The 23,575-nt window shown below is 46.1% G+C and overlaps 1 long non-coding RNA gene across 6 annotated transcripts; it reads left to right on the top strand.

The window, feature by feature from the left end:
- Window positions 1–5,236: 5,236 nt before the first annotated feature.
- Window positions 5,237–23,066, top strand: LOC112668710 (uncharacterized). Of its 6 annotated transcripts, none has more exons than XR_007405293.1 (5): window positions 5,237–5,428; window positions 7,574–7,807; window positions 11,088–11,169; window positions 11,871–15,365; window positions 16,278–18,419. It is a non-coding gene; the product is annotated as an uncharacterized LOC112668710 (long non-coding RNA). The 6 variants fall into 6 exon arrangements; XR_004808412.2 differs by lacking the exon at window positions 16,278–18,419 and adding an exon at window positions 15,908–16,143 and having other exon boundaries at window positions 11,882–15,365; XR_007405292.1 differs by lacking the exon at window positions 16,278–18,419 and adding an exon at window positions 15,908–16,143.
- The last annotated feature ends 509 nt before the right edge of the window (window positions 23,067–23,575 follow it).

Here is a 23,575-nt window from a genome sequence, read left to right as displayed (position 1 = left end):
GGAAGGGGGAGGGATGGGGGGATGGGACAGAAGGAAGAGGAATGGGAAGACCAGAGGAGAGCTGAGGCGAAGGACAGGGAAGAGGAGAGGGGAGTGGGGGAGGGGAGTGGGAGAAGAGGGAAGGCAGGAGGAGGAGGGTGACAAGCAGGGACAAACTGAGACAGCTGAGTGCCATGAAACGGTTGCTAAGCTGCTGCACATAAACCCACAATAATGGCTGCAGATACACTAATCCTTACCCCCAAAAGGGGGAGGCAAGATCAGCAAGAACACTAAAGCAGAGTTCCCAGGGATCAAATTCCACATAAGCATCCTTCCTAATGTATTCTTTACAAAGGAGGCCAACATTCTCTGGTAATAAGAACCCAGGATCATCATTCTTTTTAAAGACAAGAAGATCAGTATAATTAGGAACACTTCCAGACCCTGCCAGGTCAGGGTCCACTTAAATATTAGAGACAGCAGCCATAGCAGTGGCAACAGGAGATGATCAGCCCTAGAAGAGTGGGACAGCCCTCTTGCCTTCAGCATGAAGAACTGTATTTCTTCTCTGGAACACAGACTAAGAAGCAATCACTTTCATGGGTTCATTTTCCAAAAGAAAAGGAACAAAGGACTTTATTTCAGTGAAAAACAATGTATAAGCAGAAGCAATTTTTACTCAGAAGTCTCTATTTCAAGAGTATTTTCATTTAATGGAAGTCCTAAAAAATAAGTAATGAAGTAATAATCTGAAAATCATTTACTGTAATATACCATTCTAATAAAGGACAAAAACCACAGGACCATCTCAAAAGATGCCAGAAAAACTACTGACAAAATTCAACATCCTTTCATGATAAAACACTCAACAAACTAGAAATAAAGGAGAACTTCCTCAACGTGATAAAGAGCATCTATGAATAACCCACAACTAACATCACATTTACTGATGAAAGAATGAACGTTTCCCCCTGTGATCTGGAACAAGGCAAGGATGCCTGCTCTTGCCATTTCTGTTCAACACAAACAGAAACTGTACTGGAGGTTTTAGCCAGAGCACATAGGCAAGAAAATGAAATAAACAACACTCAGACTGGAAAGGCAGAAGTAAAGCTTCTCTTTCTATTTGCATATGAGATGATCTTACATATAAAAAATCCTAAGGAACCCACTAAAAACCTATTAGAACTAATAAACAGGTTTGGCAAGGTTGCAGGATCAAACAATATACAAAAATCAGTTATATTTCTATATACCAGTGAGGAACATTCTAAAAATGAAATTAGGAAAATTATCACATTTATAATAGCATCTAAAAGAATAAAAAACTTAAGGTATTAAGAAGTGTAACACTTGTATACTAAAAACTGTATTGTGGAAAGAAGTGGAGAATATCTAAATGGATAAGGAAAGAAGTGGAGAATATCTAAATAGATAAGAAGACATCTCATGATAAGGAAGACTTACTATTTTAAGATAGAAATAGTCCCAAAATTGATCTATAGTTTCCATGCAACCCCTATCAAAATCCCAGTTGCCTTTTTTTTGCAGAAATTAAAAGCTCGGGATTCCCGGGTGGCTCAGTGGTTTGGCACCTGCCTTCCGCCCAGGGTGTGATCCTGAAGTCCTGGGATCAAGTCCCACATCAGGCTCCCTGCCTGCATGGAGCCTGCTTCTCCCTCTGCCTTTCTCTCTCTCTCATGAATAAATAAATAAAATTAAAAAAAAAAAGAAATTAAAAGCTCATCTTAAAATTCAAATGGAAATATAAGAGATCCAGAATAGCCAAAATAATCTTGATAAAGGAAAATAAAGTTGGAGTACCCACACTATCTGATTTCAAAACTTACCATAAAGCTGTGGTTAATCCAAAGAGAGTAGTACTGCCATAATGCTACAGATCAGTGGAACAGAACTGAGAACCCAGAAACAAACCCTTAGGCGTATGGACAACTAACTTTCAACAAGACAATCCAAGGTGGAAATAAAGTCTTTCCAACAAATGGTGCTGGGAATGATAACCTATATATGCAAACCAGCAAACTTGGGACTCCTACTCACACCATATACAAAAATTAACTTGAAATGGATCACAGCCCTAAATGTATGAGCTAAAATTATAAAACTCTTAAAAGAAAATATAGATCTTCATGACCTTAAGTTAGGCAATGGTTTCTTAGTCATAACATGATAAACACAAGTAACCAAAAAAGAAATAAATTAGGCTTCATCAAGGTTAAAAGTTTTAGGCTGCAAATGATAGCACCAAGAAAGTGAAAAAGACAACACAGAACAGATAACTCAATTGCACAGCAAGGCAGTTCAAAACAAGACAAAACAATGTATCCTTGATATTTTGGTCCAGGTAAATGGACCAAAATGGACCAGTAAGTGGACCACTTCAGCATTCCTAACCCTATCCCAACACCCCTGCACCACCTCTAGGAGCAGACTCTAATTGAAAGATTTCAACTCGAGTTACCCAGTGGGCTGTGAACCTCTCTCTGCCACACCCCACTCCCAGCCTCCCCTCCACTTGCGGTCCCCATTATAAAAAGTGGTTGACCTCTCTGAACCACACCCTTGTCAGGCAACGTGCTAAGGATGCCATAACCATGTCTTTTGCTTACACAAGGTCCAATGGCTCTCCCTGTGGCAACCCTTAAAGACACCTCTTGGGAATCCAGGACTGGCCACCCTTCTGGCACCTTCTACCACACACGGCTTGCCTCTGGAAGGGGGAGAAGCATGGACACGAGTGAAAATGTCTGAACTCAAACCCCTCAATTCAGACCAGCGACTCAACTTCCAATGGTTCGCCAGGATCCACCTCAGCAAAGTCACTGGGAGCATAAAATCCTATAATCCACGTAAACACTCACTCAATGTCGCCTGTTGTTCTCACCGAGAAAGGAAAGGCAGGTGTTAGAGTCCACTTTTAGAGACCGAAAGAGAGTCCTCTAACATGATTCCCCAACATGGGTCCTGCTGCTCCCTCCACGTGAACCAGCCCTGCCCCTCCCTTCAGCTAGATACCTCTGGACCCTGTTCTCAAACTCCCGAGGCCAAAAAGCTCCTGTAACAGTCCTCTGAGCACACCGGCCTCCCAGTCACTGCTACAACGCTACATTCCTGTGTGAGATTTCATTAATTTCTGTCTATACCACCAGATGATAAACTCCAGGGGGCAGGGGCTACACGTCTGCTCACCATCCTCAGCTCCCTGCCTGCCATGCCTTCAACAGAAACTCTCTGCCAGGCACTGTGCCAGGTCCTGAGCACCCCCCAGTGAACATCACAGATGAGACTCCCAACCTCCAGCAGCTTCCGTTCTCCTTGGGGGAAGGCTAGGAATAAAGCCCATAAACCAGCAAATAAGATCATTAGAAAAATGGGCACACTATAAATATCTCACCAGTACATGAATGACAAAAGAACTGTATCCATTTAGTTACTTGAGTCCTACAACCAGGAAAGCATCTTCTGTTTGCGTCATGCACAACGGCAGGTTCCTGCCTTCTGGTACCACAGCGCTATCTGCAGTGCCCTGCTAGGTCAATTCCTAAGGACCATAAACTCCCCAGAAGGTTAAAAGTCACTTCGACGTGTATAGTCAGGTCGAGTCTGTTTCTCAAGATCAGAAGCACATCAATTTTCCCCAGTTGCCACATGAGTCAGAGCAGCCACAGCTATCTCATGACCCAGGAATTCTGTTACATGGCTCTGGTGATTACAACTTGTGATTTTTAAAAGGTTCACAAACATACTACAAGAGAGTACAGAGAGGCCACAGAGAAAGTCCACTCCAAGGGGCCGCTGCCATTTCCAAATCCATGTCCACCTATCAGACTGGCAGATGAACAGAGCAATTTAAACCTGCATCATGAAAACTGAACGAGATCGAAAGGCTCACGTCTGCTCCTCAGTCACTGGGTATTTATTGAGAACCTACCCTGTGCCAGGAACTGCTGCCTACCTCTCATAGTACTGGGAACATTGGGAGAAATGAATTGAACAAAAGTCTCTGCCCTGGTGGAACCTGCAAACCACTGGGAAGAATGCTCTACCCCTTATGATACACAGACAAGAACAGCCCTCTGGGTCAAGTGCGACCTGTCAGAACAGATGTCTGCATGCCCTCCACTGTCCAATGGGAGCCTCTCGCAGACATTCTTTACCTCCAAGGGGCCACAGACAAAAATATCAGCAGCGATAGGCCACCGGGAAAAAGTGCTGATACAGAAGGGTTACCTGGGGTCAGAAAAGGCTTCTACTGCCAGCCTCCCATCAGACCTAAAAAGCGAGCTGGAATTAGCCAAACTGCCAGAGCAGGCTGCACAGGGAGCGGGTTCAGGGTATAGGCTCTACAGGCAGAGCTAACAGCACAAGCAAAGTCCAGGAGGAGGAAGAGAAAGCAGGGCCCAGGGAGGGGACTGAAAAGCCCTGAAGGGCTTTAGCAAGGGAAGGAGGGGCAGCAGCAGCCTCTTTGGCCCCATGGGGAGTTCCCAAATGGGTTGACAGGTTATAAGCAAGTGAAAGGATCTGACATATGCTTTGGAAAGGTCACCTTAGGGACAGAGTAGAGAAAACATTAGAGCAGCCAAGCCCAGAGGGCATTCAGAAAGATCTAGGAGGCAGATACCCAGGGGAAGGGGCAGGGGTGAGAGAAATGGAGAGGCAGGGAAAGGTCCAGGTTCCAGCCCGAGCAGCTGGGAACGGTGCTAACCTCCATGTGACTGGGCTCACAGGCAGACCCCTTTCTTGGTAGGGAGGAGGTGGGGGATAGGGCAAGCAAGTAGTGACCGTGGTAATGAGCAGGGGTCATGTTTGTGCATCCCAAAATGGAGATGTGCAGTGGGCAGGCAGGTAGGGTAGGTAGGTAGGTAGCTAAATGGGTCCAAGAGCTCAGCAGACAAGATCTGGGTAATAATGGCAAATGAGGCCACAGGCATGGTGACCACCAGTGGCAAGGTGCTCAGCTGAGGTGACACACCCTGAGGACACACACCACCACTCAAAGGCTACATGGTGGCAGAGGAGCCTGTAGCCTACAAGGCAGGGTGGTGGAAGGCGTGGGAAGAAAGCCAGAAGGGAGCAGCTTTTGAGAAGCCCAGGGAATAGAGTATTTCAAGAAAGAAAGAATGGGAGTACAGAGACTGTGATGTCAAAGGTCAAGACTGCCAGGACTGGGTGTGCCCTGGACTTAGCACCAAATTCAGCACTCTTGGTGATGGAATAATGGGCTCAGGTGCCTGAGGGCAACAGGGCAAGGGAGGAGGGGCCAATTTCAGTGAGACAGGCTGTGAAGGGGAAGAAAGAGCAATGGCCGCAGAGACCAGGGGTCTAGAAAGAGGGGAGAGAAGTGAGTATGTCCCAGGAAGTGGGATAGCATGAGGCTGAAGACACAGAAAGAAGGACTAGTTTTCCAAGCGTCACTCCTGTGGAGGTAGGAGGGAATGGGAGCCACTGGCTGAAACAAATCCGCCTCAGTCAGGAAGAGGGTCCCTCCTTCACTCCCAGGAGCCAACATCTGGACGTGAAGGCTGGGAGGCAGCAAGTCTGCTTGCTCCTGCTCACCCTGGGCGGGGGTAAGATGTTTAGGAAAGCCATGGAAAGTCAAGAACAGTCATGGTGGCTCAAGGCAGAGAGAGAAACCTCAAGAAACATACACAAACATGGGAGGCCTGGGTGGCTCAGTGGTTGAGCATCTGCCTTCAGCTCAGGGTGAGATTCTGGAGAACCGGGATCAAGTCCCACATCGGGCTCCCTGCAGGGAGCCTGCTTCTCCCTCTGCCTTGTGTCTCTGCCTCTCTATGTTTCTCACAAATAAATAAATAAAACCTTTAAAAAAAAACATTTACAAATAAGCAGGCAGAGCCTGTGACCCAGCTGAAGATGCTTTACAGGGTCAACACTCGGGCCGACAGGTGATTCTGTAACTTCTCCAGCAGCCCTCGGAAGGCAGGCACAGAGTTCTGCTGGGTGGCCCAAAGGAAGGACAACAGGTGCTCAGTGACCATAGGCCAGGGTGGAGGGGGAGATGCCAGGAACCTGGATGAGGCAACACAAGTGTGCAAAGGCCAAGAAAGTCTGGAGTTCAAAGAACAGGGTAGTGATGTTGAGGGTTTCAGAGGTGGGACAGGTAATTTCAGGAGATGACACAGACCCAGTCCAGGCTGAGACTAGGGCAGTGGATAAAGTAGGGAGGAGAGGCCACCAGTGGAGAGGAGATGGTCAAGGTGTTGGGTGAGTCATCAGAGTCTCGAATGATGCATCATCAGGGGAAGATGACCAGAAGCCAAATGTCTCAGTCTTCCATGATGGAGGCAGAGAGCCTGGGAGTGGAAGGAGAGGACAATATACGGAAGTGTCAGGAACCCCAAAAGAGTGAATCTCAGAGCTCCCCTCGCTGAGTGCCTGCTGCATGCTGCCAACAAGCAAAAAAGAGCCAGACCTTTCTATACCTCATCTTAGTGAATCCCCACAATCATGCTCCCCAGTCTTATTCTATAGATGGAAAAACGGAGGCTTATTGGCTAAGAACTTTACCAAGGTCACAAAGCCTAAACATGTGGGACCCAGATTATGAGGTTCAGGCATCCAAAGATAAGTCTGCTCAGCCCGCCATACGCACAGAGAGACAGGGTAGATTGCATTATTTATGCCTCACCAATCACTTATCCCCATGCAAGGGCTCTCTAATTGTGCCTCACACCATCTCCAAGGAGGAGGGGTCAGGGGCCATCAGCTGCCAGCTAATAAGCAACTGGCTATCCTCCTGAATGGCTTACTGTACTCGCTGAGATGGGAGGCCACGGTAATTACCCAGAGCCCATTAAAAAGAGCCCAGAATGTGATGTGCCAATAGTTCCAGAACAAACACACTGAAATATATTTTAAGGAAACCCTAGCCCAGAATTTATACTTCTGAAAGAGCTGACTTGATGATATTCTACAGGAAAAATCCCTTCCTTCCCACATTTCCGAACAAAGCAGCCAGTGTTTTAATTCAATGACAATGGAGTTTCATTTTAAGGAGGACAGCAGCCTACTACACTTGTTTTGAGATGTTAAAAATATTGGTGCCACAGTCTTGGGGTGATAGAAAAGACTTGAAGAAGTAAAATAGGACAAGTCTTATAATAAGGGAAATGGCCGTTGGCATTAATTTGGTTCCTAATAAATTGGTATCTATTTATTCAGATGCCAACAAGACATAGTGGAAAGGCCTAGAAGAGAAGTGCTCAGAGGTGTGAAAGAAGCCCTTGAGTGTTGACACATGGAGGTGAATTTGAGCAATATCCTGGGGCTTCACACCATACTTGGCAAGATGGCCAAGCCATGATGAGTATGGGGTGACAGGCAGCTCCTCTGTGCTACACAGGCTAAGACTAGGGCAGTGGATAAAGTAGGGAGGAGAGGCCACCAAGATGGTAAGCAAGATGCAAGATGGCAGCACCTTCTGGAATAACCAGGCAAGCCCAACTCATCCTCACCTACTGCAATCCCAAATAAACCCAGCTCGAGTGTCAATTATTCTTGCCATACCCTACCAGAAAGCAGCAAGATCTTCTGTCCTTAAATATTTCAGATTCCAAGAGAATGCACCTTCCAGATTCTTTATTGATAACCTCAGTGGCTGATGGGCTTGAAGCTTCAGCACATGCTTTTCAAAGGAGGCTGCTCAGCATTCCTAACCCAGTCCCTGCAGGTGAAAGAGCGGAATCCTCTCACTTCCCAGGAGCTGTGGCAAAGTCGGATCTTCTCCCCGTGCCAAGGTTCAAGGTCAGGCCTTCCAGGGAGAAAAATCATCTCAGATTATGAGGTAAGCAAGAGTGATAATGATAAACCTGGGATTAGCTATTTAATATTTCTGTAACCTTGAAATTCTGATCCTCACCGGGGGAAAATGCTATCGTCCACACTGTGAGGGAACAGGCAACGTGCCTGAGATCACCCCACTCTAATTTATAAGAGAAGCATTTTTAAAATGGTGAAGTTCAAGTAGGGCACCGTATCCAGACACAGACTAAGCCAACTGGCAAAGTACACAAAGAAAATATTACAGAATCACTTGAAGAATCTTCAGGATTTTTTCAATGTTGAAAATTCAATTCGCTATGGTTTACTATAATCAGTTGTTACTGATGCTCTACCCTGAAGCACACTGTTCCTTTTCTTCTCCATAATCTGTTCAACAGTTACTTCATGCCCCTTGATTTGGGATGAAGTCTGAGATTCACCTCATTCCCCCTGCCAAGGAGAGCGTAACTTGTGAGCTATGAAAGAACACAGCCTTCTCCTTCCTCTCGGCCTTTAGCTCAGGCTTAAGACGAAGATGCCTCCACTCACTTCATAGATGTTGGGCAAACTTTAACTCCAGCAGTCCCGACTAACCCCTGACCAAAAAATTACATAGAATGGCTTTTAACATCAGGAATTTTAAATTATGTGAACGTTTTCCAGTGTTAAGAGTTCCATTCAGAATATATGAAATCTAAGACATCACATTAAACTCTTCCTTGCCGCAGCTCCTCACATCCACAGCCAGGTGTCCTGAGCCTCTACCCCAACACATCACATCCTTTACCCTGGCCTGGAGCTGCACCACTCTGCCTGGGCCTGCACCAACACAGAACTCTTTCCCCCTCTCCCTACTCCCACACTCTGGCTCTCCACACAGCAGCTGGGGAACCCATGCAAAAAAAGTAGATCCATTCATGTCACATCCCTGCTCAGCATCCTCCAGCAGCTTCCTTCCCACCATACTCAAAATAAAATCTCAACTGCTGACCACAGCCAGGCAGGCCAGTAGGACACAGGCCTGTCCTGACCATGCTCTGCCTGAGAGGATGCTGTGTTCATATATTTTCCATGGCTCATCCTATTATTGGGTCTCTACTCATCCATAACCTTCCTAAGGAGGCCTTCAGAGACACTCCACCCTCTGTCACCCCTCCGTCCCCATCACCCCTAGTCACTACCTGGCATTACAGCTTACACCTGCTACTCATTTGCATCTCTCTCACCTGCCCCCAGACCTGGTTTAATTTACTGTCACACCTCAGTACCTGGCCCAGGGAGGCCACTCAACACATACTTACAATCACTCTTCTAACCAGATCTCCAGCTCCCCATCCTACCAACAAGTCACTGACTCCAGCCGAAGCTGACTCTTACCTGCCGAAGACCTAGGAAATCAGAACCAACCACATTTCTGGAATAAGCGTAAACCACTCAGCAAACACGATGAGATGCAGCACATATATACACCTGTCCCTGTTGCCCCACAGCTAGAGCCACGGCACCTGTCCCCACCAGTCTGCAAGAGCTGGAGTGGGCACCATGCAAAATCCTACTTAATGATTCCCCTTCTTCAGATAAAGTTAGGGAAGTGAGAAAAGGCCATTCTTGGTTTTATTTCCCAATCTCTAAATTAGCAGAGAAACCAGTAAGAACAATGAGGTGCCCAGCTCAGTAACTCTCTCCCCATGCTGATCTCACTCTACAGTTTGGCTTTGGGCTTATTATTTTTAATACTTTCTGCAGAACAAAATAATTTTTAAAATCCAAAAAAAAGTACTTTCTAAAATAGTTACATTTACTTTCCTTTGAAGAGAAATGCCAAGGTTATAGAAGCTCTCCTTAAAATCTATTTCTGACAGTTGTAGCCATGATTAGAGTGAGATAGGACACTGATCTATGTATTATTTCATTATTCTTGAAATTAAAATAGGATCAATTTGTTGTAGCTACAAAATTAATGTAATATCTCAAAACATCAGTGCTCAGAAAGAGTAGGAAACTTCTATAATGAAGCTTGCATCACTTTGAGCTTTAAAGCATAAACATAGAGTCCTAGTACATAACAGCACATTCCCTGTAGAGATTCAGTCCCCCCCACCCAGTGCCCTCCCCGCACCATAAGTCGATTTGATACTGATTCTACCTTGTGTTTCCAAGCTGAGACGGGTTACTATAAAAATGAGGGACGAGGGAAGGGCTGCACGAAGCTTCCTGATAAAAGTTGGTCAGGGGGACCCAGGACAATGGTGGTGGGAGGTCGTCAGCTGATCCCACACACAAACCGTGTGCAAAAATGGACATTAGTAACCAGTGCCCTGGCTGGCTCCTTAGTCTGTCCGGGCCACAGTGGCCCTAAGGCCACTACTGCGCCCCTGGAGCCGAGAAGCAAAGCGAAGGTGCAGCTGTGGGACAGGCTCTGGAGCAGACCCTCTCCAGCGTCCTCACCCTCGGACTTACCTGCGCTCCTTACACTTTCTAGGAAACGCCGAGGCTCACTTCTAATCTAAAATGGGCAAACTTTCTTCTCGGGCCACTCTGTCCTGCCCTAGTCCCACACTGGGTTAAACTACCAGGGCCTCCACGCAGAAAAGAAGGAAGTACCAGAGGGAGGGACAGGGAGAGGGCTGGGGGGAGCGGGAACAGGGCAGAAAGAGACAGACAGACAGACAGAGGCAAACAGCAGGGAGCGAGAGGAGGACAAAGGACAGAGACAAGAAACAGAAAACACACACAAAGGGCAAGAAAAAGATAAGGAACGAGAGGGAGAGAAAAAAAAAGGCACAAAGGGAGAGAGAAAGAGAAGGAAAAAAGTTCAGGGGGGGAAGGAGTGATGTGTTTCATGGAAAAGCTATTGGTTAGCGAGTGGCTCCTTTTCCATGTACTGTATTAGGCCATATGTGGGAAGCGAACGAGGCTGGAACTCCGCCTAAGAACATCTGCCACGGACTTTAAAAGCCCTAATAATAGCACAGCTGGTGTCCCCAGCCTAATGAGCTCACCGCCCACGTGACCGCTCCTTCCCCGGCAGCTCCTCCCCGGAGAGGAGGCCGCCAGCCCGGCCGGGCCCCAGCTCTCCCCCGGCTCCCTCCCCGCCTTCCCCCCCTTCCCCTTCCCCTTCCTGCCCCGCCGCTCCCTGAAACCACCCCCCGCGCTGCCCTGAGCTCAGCTACCCTGATCCAGCCCTTCCTTTGCACGGAGACCTTAACGCCCAAGGCGCAGATCGGAAACAAAAGATAGGCCACCACTACAAATCTTCTCAATAATTGAAAGGATAATGATTATGCCAATAAATTCAACAGCTCGGGTGACACAGATCCAGTCCGTGAAGTACACAGCCTACTAAAACTAACACAAGAGGAAAGAAGAGACCTCAACAACCCAGTATGTATTAAAGCAATAGAACTCTTTTTTAAAAAAAGCATTATATTTATCTGAGAGAGAGCACAAGTGGGGAGAGGGGGGAAGAGAGAGAGAGAGAGAGAAGCAGGCTCCCCGCTGAACAAGGAGCCCCACCTGGATGTGAGGCTGGATCCCAGGACTCCAGGATCATGTCCCAAGCCAAAGGCAGATGCTCAACCAACTGAGCCACCCAGGTGCCCCAAAGCAACAGATTCCTAATGATAAACTTTTACAGACCCAAAGAAAGTCCAGTGTGCCATCACAGGTGTGCCATGCTGCCAGGGTACAGGGCACAGGCCCCTGCAGGTGCCCTAGTGACTGGGGAAGATGGTCCCTGGCAGGGAGGCTCTCAGCCAGCTTGACTTTCCCACTGACCACTGCGTGTTGCTAGGAGAAAACTATGCCCAGCAAAATTGGCAAGGGGGCGGGGAGAATGTGAACAAAGAAGTGAGCTTTTCAAGGCGGGGAATTTTTAACCGTCTTCGGTGTAATTTTTTGAAAGTAATTCCCATATAAGACACTTTGAAAAGTCCTCTAATACTTGGAAGAACCTATACCTTAGCATCAGGAAGGACAAGCATTTCAGCTTCTGAGGGGACAGTTGACACTGATACCGTATCCATAGCAATTGGAAGAGGTGCTGAAATATCTGGGACCCCCCGCCCCGCCCCCCCCCCCCCCAGCTCTTTCTCAGTCCAGGCAACACATCCTGATCACAAAGAAGAGCCAAATGGACATGATGCATGGGCCTTTTTCACCAGAAAAAGACAAAAAGGAGGCCACATTTCAGAAACCATGCTCGGGAACATACAATAGCATGGATGTGTTTGTAAGCAAGCAGTATGGAGGCTAGCAAATTATTAGATTCCACCCTGCCTATGAGGGAATTATATCAATAGCAATCACATGATTAGCTAAAAGGTGGGTAATAATGAATTTTTCTACTATTAAAGACTGCTACACACTAAAAGACAATGTTTTTTTTTTTTTAATTTTTTTTATTTATTTATGATAGTCACATAGAGAGAGAGAGAGAGAGAGAGAGAGAGAGAGGCAGAGACACAGGCAGAGGGAGAAGCAGGCTCCATGCACCGGGAGCCCGACGTGGGATTCGATCCCGGGTCTCCAGGATCGCGCCCTGGGCCAAAGGCAGGCGCCAAACCGCTGCGCCACCCAGGGATCCCAAAGACAATGTTTTATATCTCATTAATGCCACAAATTATCTGAGCCTTGACAATTTCCTGTTTTGATTTAGAACATCAAGCCACTCTTGCCATAAGTTAACACTACAAAATTCACAAAAACTTAAAAGAACAATGACAGTCTCTGAAGGACCATCCTAAGTGCTTTTATACATTATACCCTCTTGTCAGAATGTTTAATATACTGAGAAGAATCCTTTCCAAGTCACAAGTTTCCATTCACAAAACACTGAAAAGCATGAACAGAATCAACTGCCATTCAGTTTTTATCAACCTGCCTTTTCACTTTTTATTCTCTTGAATCAGACATCCAGGCCAAGACTATGGTTCTCAAACCTCACACTCCTCCTGCTCCATCTTCAGGCCCATGATGTGCCCTGCCAGGCCACATGGGAGCATGAGGCAAGAGGAAAAATCAGTAATAACGATTCTGTCTTTATTACAAATATTGATGCTTTGTTCATCATAGATTTCTTTGCGCTTTTTTTTTTTTAAGAAATTCTGCACTAAAATATTATTTCTCTTGATTACTTAAATTATGGACCTGAGAAAGGTAATTACCTCTATCACATCACCCGAGGCCTGGCCCTGGGCCACAGTAATAACACCACACCCTTCATGAACCAAGGAAAATGAGTAAACACCCAGGCTTCATTAACTACCCTAAAGACTGGACAACAGCGGCCTTAAGGCCCAGGTACTAGGGGTGCATATGTTCCAAATGGATCCATGGATGTGGAGTGGGGGAAGGCAATGGGATGAAAACCACAGGTTAGGGCACTGTTACATTCTGTAGAACAATTATCTTACTTCATGTTGCATTAAAATAGTTGCCAAATTAACTAGAATTTTTCATTGTCTTATGCATCCAGCGCCGTTAGTTTTTCCTTATAGACCCACCTTGCATCGTCAATACCTCCTTGTAGGTAAACTCTGCTCTTCTCACCCTTATAATATGATAGTTTTACCTGTATGTGAACTTCTTGAACACAGAATCCTATGGAGTATACTTCCTTGTCTGGTCTCTTCACCTTAATGTTTTATCTGTAACATTCATCTGTTTGTTGCATGTCAATAATTCATTCCTTTTTAAATTGTTGAGTAGTATTCCATTGTATGGAAAAAGCACGATTTTGTTAATAGATATCTGGGTTTCTCCACCTGGGGGCTGACATGAGTAAAGCTGCTACTAAGAAGACAGCACACGTTTCTGTTGAATATATGTCCAGGAGTGAATCTTGGGATCATAATGTATATGGTCAGCTTTAGGGAATATTGCCAATCTTCCAAGTGGTTGTTGTTTGTGTATGATGCATGAGGCTTCCACCTGGTCCACATCTTCCCCAGTGGTAAGTATTGCTAATTGCTTATTTGATCCATTGTGATGGGGCTGCAGAAGTCACCTTGGCTAAAATAAGCAATTTCTAACTCCCTCCAATTTTACCATGACTCCACAGCTCCAATAGTACAAAATGTAAAACCTCAAGTTACAAACATAAGATTCTCAAGAAAGTGCAGTAAAATCTTTAATTCTGAGCTCACTAATTTCAGAAATTCATTAAATACAGACACCCCTGAGATAAGCACACATGATACTTGGCACAGAAACCTGCAAATGTTTCTGAAGGCCGCAAGAATCCTCACAGTCAACATGTTACTATGATTACAGGCTAAGCCAGCATCTCCTGATACAATTCTACAAATATTTGCATGCCAACTAAGTATAAATAAACCCAAAGAATATTTTAGCTGTTATCTTATTTGACCTATCACAGCAGAGAGGCCCCATGAACCTCATTCCTCCCTGCAGGAACACTCTCTTCCCCCAGCACTTCTCATCTCCTCCGGCGACCTCTGGGAGTTCTCCTTCACATGACATTACTGCTGTCTATTCGGGGATGGCCCCCAGACCCTCCCCTCACACACAGATCTCCCTTCTAAGCCTCAGGCCCAGATGTTCCATTGCCCTAAACGCCTCCACTAGGAAATCTCACAAACACATCAAACCCAGGACATCCAAAACAGGATCCTGCATATCCTAACCCTTGTACAACTGAGTTATCACAATTGATTGAAGCAACTCAAAAATCTCAGCCTCATCCTTGAGGCCAGCCCTCCCTAACTTTACCACCATCTCTTCAAAGAGCAAGCCACATCTCCTCAAGGTCGCCCAAAGGAATCCACTTTATCCAGACTATCACTGGCCACCCAGCCGCAGCCATCACCCCCTCTCATGTGTAGCCAAGCCAGAGCTCCGATGAAGGTCTGTCATTCCGGTGGTTGGTAGGGCTTGGGACCACACACCTGCCTGAGCATGCTTGAGGAGGGAAGATGGCCGCGTCCCCTCATGACACCTGGGCCCTGCCATGGTCTTCTCTTCACAGTCTCCATACTGCATCCCTGCTCTGCCCTACTGAACAAATGTGCCTGCAACTTCTGAGTCTGTGAGGGAAATCCTCACATTTGATTGTGCTGAATCCTCTGCCATGTGGCCTCTTCAATCAGGATACCATAAAGAATTACCAAAAAGGATAAAAGGCTGGTGATAAAATAGCCAAACTCTTCTTTATTCTTTGTTCTCTTCTATAGGAGTATCTTTTCTACTATCAAGAGACTTAACTAAAAGTTTTTCAAGCTAACATTCAACAGTTGCTATGATACTCCTCTTACAATCTCTTTTAATACAAACCATTTTCCTATCATCCAAGTACAGCATAAACACACCTACTGCGTCAGTCAACAGTTCATAGCCTATTTTCCCAGTGATTTGCTTGTCATACCTTTTATCTGTTATAATAGTAAGAATGTTCTGCTTGTCTTCTCACACAGAAAGATATTTTCTCAAATACTTCACACCATACTCCTTCCAACAGAGACTTTGGAAATGTCAAGTCCCAAGGGATTTCTCTGATGCCTTGGGATCCTTGCGAGTGAACCATTTCTCCTCAAAGCTAAAGAAGGGAAGTTCATTGCCAGGTGAGCAAAATCTGCAGCCACATCACTCCCTCAAGTCATGGGGGCTCTTCCTGTGAGGACCATAAGGACAAAGGGCAACACATACCCCTGGGGCATGGCACAGGGGACATGCTCTGAAATTATTTGTGGATGAACACGTCATAAGGAGTTCAAAACAATAATAATGGCTAACACAAAATGTTTACTGTGAGCCACACATACACATTAACTCACGCAATCCCTTTAATAACCATATGAGGTTATCATACAAGGTAATGATTCAGAATTGACTGCTATAAACAGGAGTTTTTACCAGGTTCAACACCTCTAACCCTGGGAAAGCATCCATCTTAAAGGGGGAAAAAAAGAACATGGCTTTAAACCTATCAATAGCATGCTACAGTTTATCCCTACAAATTGGTAAATCTGAAGGATTTTATTTTTTAACAAGTGAATGGAATAAGTCTATGTCCCACTTAAGCATGTAAAGCAAAACTGTACAATTTCCAAAGGATCCATCCTTTCTTTTTTTTTCTTTTTTTTTTTTTTTTTTTTTTTTTTAGGATCCATCCTTTCATTTAAAAACATCTTCTAGATGCAAAGGTTGAAATGGAATACCCACCGTCTGGATGACACTGTTTTCTTCCCTACTACCAAAGCCAGTAAACCAATTGTCTCAAAAATTCTGCGTCCAACTGGAACACTCACAGACACAACACCAGTGACTCATGTGTGTAACAAATTGCTCATTTTCCTTCTCCCCATCTTCCCTCAAAATCATTAGGTTGCTATTCCTGAATCATACGTTTGGTTTTTTGTTGGTTGGTTCATATTTTTAATCCCTTGGCACAAAGTTCATCAATTCCAACCATGTACCATGACAAGAATCTGCCTGACACTTGAGTTTAAATAAATCTCTGATATTCTTCCCAGGTTTGAAATTCTGCAATGTAGGCAAGGCCCTCAGGCGTGACAACTGTGTTGCCAGATTTCTGCAAATGCAAGCCTGCCAAACACCTCCACTCGGAGCCAAGGGCCAATGGGCAAACCAAATTTATTCTTAGAACCCTGGACTCAGGGACGCCTGGGTGGATCAGGTTAAGTGTCTGCCTTCGGCTCAGGTCGTGATCCCAGGGTCCTGGAATCGAGTCCTGCGTCAGGCCCTGCCTATGTCTCTGCCTCTCTCATGAATAAATAAAACATGTTTAAAAAAAAAAAAAAAAAGAATCCTGGACACAGAATTGCCTTTACACTATTGTCCTCCTGACTCCCCCAACTCACACACCCAAATTCCCATTCAAAATAAAAAAGGAGAGGGAAGCATGAAAGGAAAGACCATCAAGTCACAGACTCGAAAACACTAGCAGCTCCTAGAAACCTTATTAATCTGAGTCTCACCACACTTAGTAAGTAAATTCAATATGATGCCTACAGAGTAAAACAGAAATCAGGAGCAAGGACTGAAGTAAGAGTCCCACTTTTTAGGAATTCTCCACAGCTCCAAGCCAGACAAAGACTGTGGCTAGTGTTGGGAGAATATCAGAATAAAGAAAAGCAACTCAAAAGAAATAACCACATCAGGGCTGTCTGGCGGGCTCAGTTGGTTAAGCATCTGTCTTCAGCTCACGTCATGATATCAGGGTCTTGGGATCGAGTTCCGCATCAGGCTCCCTACTCAGCGGGAGTCTGCTTCTCCCTCTACCCCTCCCAACACTCATGACTTGTCTCTCTCTCTCAAATAAATAAATAAAATCTTGAAAGAAGGAAAGAAAGCAAGAAAGAAAGAACCACATCATACCTATTAGGATGGCTATTATCAAAGAAAGAAAGAACAAAAACTCAGAAGTGTTGGTGAGAATGTGGATAAATTGGAACACCTGTATGTTCCTGGTAGGAAAATAAAGTGGCTCAGCCATTCAGAAAAATGGTATGGCTCTTCCTCAAAAATTAAACAGAATTACCACAGGATCCAGCAATTCCATTTGTGGGTATGCACCCAAAAGAAGGTAAAAGCAAGGACTCAAGCAGATAGCTGTACACCCACATTCAGAGCAGCATTATTCACAACAGCCAAAAAGGTGGAAGCAACACAAGTGTCCAAAGATGGATAAATGGATAAACAAAATGTAGCACATACACAAAATGGAATACTATTCAGGCTTAAATGGACGGAAATTTTGGTACATGATACAACAAGGATGAACCCGGAAGATATGTAAGAAAAGCCAGATAAAAAAACCAAAACAGGGATCCCTGGGTGGCGCAGCGGTTTGGCGCCTGCCTTTGGCCCAGGGCGCGATCCTGGAGACCCAGGATCGAATCCCACGTCGGCTCCCGGTGCATGGAGCCTGCTTCTCCCTCTGCCTGTGTCTCTGCCTCTCTCTCTCTCTCTCTCTCTGTGTGTGTGTGACTATCATAAATAAATAATTAAAAAAAAAAAAACAGTACAATCCCTCTTATATGAGGTACCTGGAACGGTAAATTTATAGAGACAGAATTTAGAATGGTTGCCCCAAAGGTAGAGGGATGGGGGCATAGGGAGTTGGAATTTAATGGGTATAGCCTGGTAGCTAGGGAAGATGAAAAAGTTCTGGGGACAGATGAAGGTGGTATTGGCACAACAATGTGAATGTGTTTAATGTCACAAACCTGTACACTGAAAAATGGCTAACATGGCAAATTTTGCTGTATAGATTATACCACAACTTTTTAAAAAGAATAGAAGCTGATCAGTATATTAGCAATTTCATCTCTCAGACTGGGATCTTGGGCACTTCATGGGCAAGAAAAGAAGAATTTTGTAAAGGCAGCTTCCCTGCACCCATCCCTATGTGCAATTACAAGAAGACCACCCTGGGCCAAGAGCTCTGTACCTGCTAGGAAGGCAGGAGGGAAGAAGGGTGGGTGAGAAAGGCTATCTATACACTGGGGGTCAGATCCACCTACCTTCTCTCTAGTTTCCACCTTGTCTAGTCATGTCCTATGCATATGACTTGGTACTTCCAATCTGCTCAACAAAAATGGAGATAAATGTGTGGAGAGTTAGTTCAACTATATGGCTAGAGCTTAGGGAGAACCACCTATTCCCTGTTTTGGTGTATTTTTAAGAATTTGAAACGTCACCCAATGTTCTAGGTGTGGGTTGTGGTAGGGAGGGTTAATAACTGAACACATCTAGGACTGCTTTTCTTCACTACTGATAGAGAATAGCAGTTTGCCTTGTCCCCCCATGGGGAAGGATTGGGTTCAGCAAACTTCTGAGAAACCCCAGTCTCTTTCCTTTCAGGAGAGGACTAACGGTGGAATCCAGCTTTGAGCATCAACTGTCCCAAGTGGGGCAGGGAACAAGTGTGTACTGGCCATTTGTTCTTCACACCATATGCAAAGTCTGGCCTTGTGTGTGGGGAAAGAACATTCTGGGGAACCACGAGGAGGTGAAGAGGTCTCTGGGCATCAATACCACCTGGAGATATGTTTAAAATGGAGATTCTGGGGCACCTGGGTGGCTTAGTTGTTAAGATCAGACTTTTGATCTTAGCTCAGATCATGATCTCTCAGTCGTGGAGCCTACTTAAAAATAAAAAATAAAATAAAATAATAAAATGCAGATTCACATTTAGCAAGTCAGGGTCTGCGGTTCTGCAAGTCTAACAAGCTCCCAGGTAATGCTGACAGGCTACAGGCCCACCTGCCACAGGTTGGGTAGTGAATCCTTACACTCCTGCAACTAGCTGGAGCCAGGACAGCAGGGAGCAAAAGTCAGGCACAAAGAGCACCACTGGGATCTTTGTCTCATGAGCATCATTCACCTCCACTCAGGCCAAGTGGTCCCACCATGAACCTGGACTCTCGGTCCCCTTTGGCATAAATAGCAAAAATGAAGTTTTTCCTCCCCACTTCCCCAGGAAAAATTTTCTAAAGATCTTCCAACAACTTCAATGGTGGCTTCTGCACTCATTGCCCACCTGCTCCCCCTGGTTCAAATTCATGATCCGCTAACACAAGTGAAGCCAAACCTATTCTAACATTTTAGGGAGACGGTTGATGTTTGGCCAAATCTGCAACTGGAAATTATTTGATAAGGAGCATAATAAAAGGAGACAAGCCTATACTAGATCCTGCCTTCTTTACTTTTTTGCAAAACTTGAAAAGTGAGAGCTTATGGAATGTTACCATCAAAAAAATCTAGGCCCACAGCATACACCACTGATGTGAAGAACTGCCTGGAAGGACTTCTTGATTTTACCAAAACCACCAGAGGAACTGATAGAGAACCTCAAAAATCCCAGGGCTCTTCGTGTGTAAAGATGCTTTTTCTCTCTAAACCTGGAGAAGAAAAATCAAAATCCTTACCCTTATTCTAATTAATACCCATTTTAAATGACACATACAAACCTGTATCTATGCAATCCAATGTAGGATTTGCTAATAAACATTCTGTGTGAACATAATTCAGGAGACCACATCTTTAATCAACATAATCTCACTATCTAGGAACTAAGTCTAGTCACTGAGGAGAAGTACAATAAAGAATGAAGTGTTCTGAATGGTATGCTACAGGGGATACTTTTCAGAAAAAGTCAAACCACTTTATCCACAAGTTCACAGTTATCTTCAACAAATTCTTGGGGGTAAAAAACGATCTCAAAGTCCCCTGAATACTCAAGAGCATGGTCCTGCTTAACGTTCAAAATCCAGATAATTTATACTCTGGTGGTTCTTTGATCCCTAACATACCCTTGGATATTGGAGCACCCTCTTCAGCTGTTAATAAAAATCCATCTCGGAGAGGACTTTCTGCTTTCAAAAGTCCTCACATATCATGAAGTCTGGAACTAGCAGAGCCCCTAGAAATAATCCAGCTCCAAGATTTCCAAATCGGCGTACATATACTTTTGCTGCAGGAAACCACGAGAGCCTCAGGGAAAATAAGGTGCATCATCCTTGAGTGCTTTTTTAATCCAGACAACAATTTAAAGCATTTTTATATTAAAACAAACAGATGGATCCTGCCTTCTAGTCTCCATCAAAGGAATCGCTGAACACACACTGAAACAGATTCCTCTGACCTGAAGATTTGGGGGCAGGTTTAAGAAGCATCAATATAATCCACTTTACAGCTTGAGACATGGCTGCGAGGAGCTGCCAGGAGAAGTCACTGCTATGTGCTAGTCCTCAAAGAGATTTACAGCCCTCCTCCCACAAACCAGGAGAAGCTGGGAGCAGCCCTTCCTCAAATGGAGAACCAGAAGCTCAAACAAGGATGTGTGCCACCTGTGTGTCACCCTCTTCCACCTCACGTGCACTCCTAACAAACACATAATTAAATGAGCTTCTCAGTGAATGATAAAGCCACAGGTCCCTCCATAAAACATGTCAAAGCATTTAAGCCAGCTGCACATCACTGGCATTATATGTAGCTTAGAGGCATCCAGATTTACACATAGGCTAGTAGTTACTATCTCTTCACTAAAACGTTGAATTCTTCAGCACTGACGTGGCCTCCATTTGGATACACCTAATAACGAGGCAAGTCAGAATGGGTAGCATTTGTTCCAAAAAACAGGGGTGGGAGGGGAAGGAACCAGAAGGCCCATTCAGCAGTGTATCTCTAGACAAAAGACACCGTAGACTGAAAAATAAAATCTAAGAACCTATGTGAGATGGTCAGCTCAAGAGTCATCTAGTGATTACAGAGACCTACTGTGTGTAAGATCAGAGGCTAGGGCTCAGAGCAATGACTAGAAGAGAGTCCACATCAAATGCCAGTCAGGTGCTGTTGGTTTGGAAACTGAAAGTTTAGTAACTGCTTTCAATGCAAATATTGCTCTCTTATTTTCAAAGCCCTCTTGGGGAGGGGGAACAGAGGGAGAATCTTTTTTTAAGATTTTATTTAATTATTCATGAGAGACACAGAGAGAGAGAGGCAGAGACAAAGGCGGAGGGAGAAGCAGGCTCCATGCAGGGAGCCCAACGTGGGACTTGATCCCGGGACCCCATCATCACACCCTAGGCTGAAGGCAGGCGCTAAACCACTGAGCCACCCAGGGATCCCGAGAAGGAGAATCTTAAGCAGGCTCTAGCCCATCGCAGAGGCTGCTGTGGGGCTCAAACTCATGACCCTGAGCCAAAATCAAGAGTCAGTCACTTAATTGACTGAACCACCCAGGTGCCCCTCTAAGCCCCTTCACCTGATCTGATTTGACCTTCACAGCAAACTTGTAAGAAAGATTAATAATTAGTATTATAATATCTGCTTTATTATCCCTGTCAGGGCTGAAAAAGGTTACCTAGTAAAAAGGTTACCTTTCACACACCTAGTCCTGCTGGAATGAGACCTGAAAACCCTCCCCTATCCTATAGCCAAACTTTTACAAACACTTTCATTTAAAACACTTTTTAAGCCTTGTAAGAATCCAATGAGGTCTGTTTGCTCCAGAGTGGCAGGCAATCCCAGAGAGGGGAAACCCAGGTCAGAGAGGTTAAGGAAGGGCCCAAGGTCACAAAGCCAATAAAGAGAGAGGAACTGGAATTTGAATCCAGGTTTCCCACTCAAAGGCCTGTGACCTGGAGCGCTGGGTGTCTCAGTCGATTGAACAGCCAACTCTTGATTTAGGCTCAGGTCATGGTCTCCCAGTCCTGCCTGGGATCCAGCTTGGATAGGGCTCAGTGCTCAGTGGGAAATCTGCTTGAAGATTCTCTTTCCCCCACCCTCTGCACCCCCCTCCCATGCTCTCACACATGCGTGTGTGCGTGCACTCTCTAATAAATAAATAAATATTAAAAAAAAAAAAAAAAGGCCTGTGTCCTTTTCAGAAGGAACATCAGCAACACAGCCAGGGTAGAGACACCCTCCAGGAAGAGCTGGGGATGGGAAACCAAATCTCACAGGCCTCAAGGGAGTCAAACAGGAACCGGCTCATGCTGGGGCCAAGCTGAGACCCAAGTCTTGCCAAAGCTGCTGTACATGGACATGGGCTTTCTAACCCAGTTCAGCACCCCGAGCCCTGCTCAGTTCCCCGGATGGCTCAGTCTGGGCACCCCTGTGATACAACTGGGGTCAGATATCAAAGGGCACACAAGTGTGATCTTTCCAGACCAACAGAGAGAGAAAGGTGCCATCTGTCACTCCAGGTCCAACTCTGAACCTGCCAGGCAAACTCCCTGCCTGTCATCCTCCCCTGGACGTGGGGAGACCCTCCGCCGTGCAGACTGCTCAGGGCTGGCAATTGCTCAGTCAGGCCACCTCCCTCTCTGCTGGAAACTGAAAAGGACCCTGTTCCCAAGCAAGTTCTTAGCTTGCTTCCCTATCACTCGCTGCCACAAACAAAAGATGCTGTAGGAAAGGGTACCCATCCTGCCAGACGACGTTTACACATTTCTTTGATGCAATTAAGTCCTAGTGAAAAATATCAGAAAACAACTTTTTACAGAAGAAGTCAGAGGCCTAGACACTCATACTTGGGAGACGCTCAAAGTGAACGCTGATTTCAGTCTCTGAGCAAGTGCGGGGAAGGAAGGGCTTCAAACACAGAGGCTGACCCGCCGGTGTGCACCCAGCGCCTGCCCCAGAAGCAGCTGGGCTCTTGACCTGTGCTTCCCTTAACCCAACTTTACAAAAGAAGAGACCACGTTTCCTTTCATTTGTTTTTACCTGCAGGAGGCTGACCTTGGCGATTCGGAAGGGATTTAAAAAAAGTGACAGAAGTAAACTTGTTAACTCTCAAAATGGAAAGGAAGGTTCCTAAAAGGCACCGGTCGGGGTCCCAGACACGCTCCGAAGATGTGACTCACATGAGTTGCGCGGGTGAGTGGGGCCCGGGGCTCCCTGAAGGTCGGAGCCCGCAATCCAGGCCACGCGGCGCGCCCCGCGCGGGGCTCCCCCAGGTGCACGCCGGAGGGCTCCTCCCCGCTCGGGGGCCCGGAGGCCGCCCCCCCCCCCGCCGCCGCCGCCGCCGCCGCATCACGCGCCCACGCTCCGCGAACACGCGTGTCCCTCCCTCCCCGTCCGCGGGCCGGAGGCGCGGACCCCGGTCTTACCCCGAGCAGGCGCGGCCCCGGGGGCCTCCCGCGCGGGGCTCCCGGGCGCCCGGCTCCGCTGGCTGCCTCCGCTTCGCTGTCCTCGGCCGGGCCCCGGCCGCCCGGCGGCTCCGCTTCCCTCCGCAGCAGGCGGCCGGGCGGCACCGGGGCGCACGCGGCGGGCTCGGGCTCCGGCCCCGGCTCCGGCCCCG

This window comes from Canis lupus, chromosome 23 (genome assembly GCF_003254725.2).
Source record: "Canis lupus dingo isolate Sandy chromosome 23, ASM325472v2, whole genome shotgun sequence".
NCBI lineage: Eukaryota > Metazoa > Chordata > Mammalia > Carnivora > Canidae > Canis > Canis lupus.
This window is presented reverse-complemented; position numbering and strand designations above follow the sequence as displayed.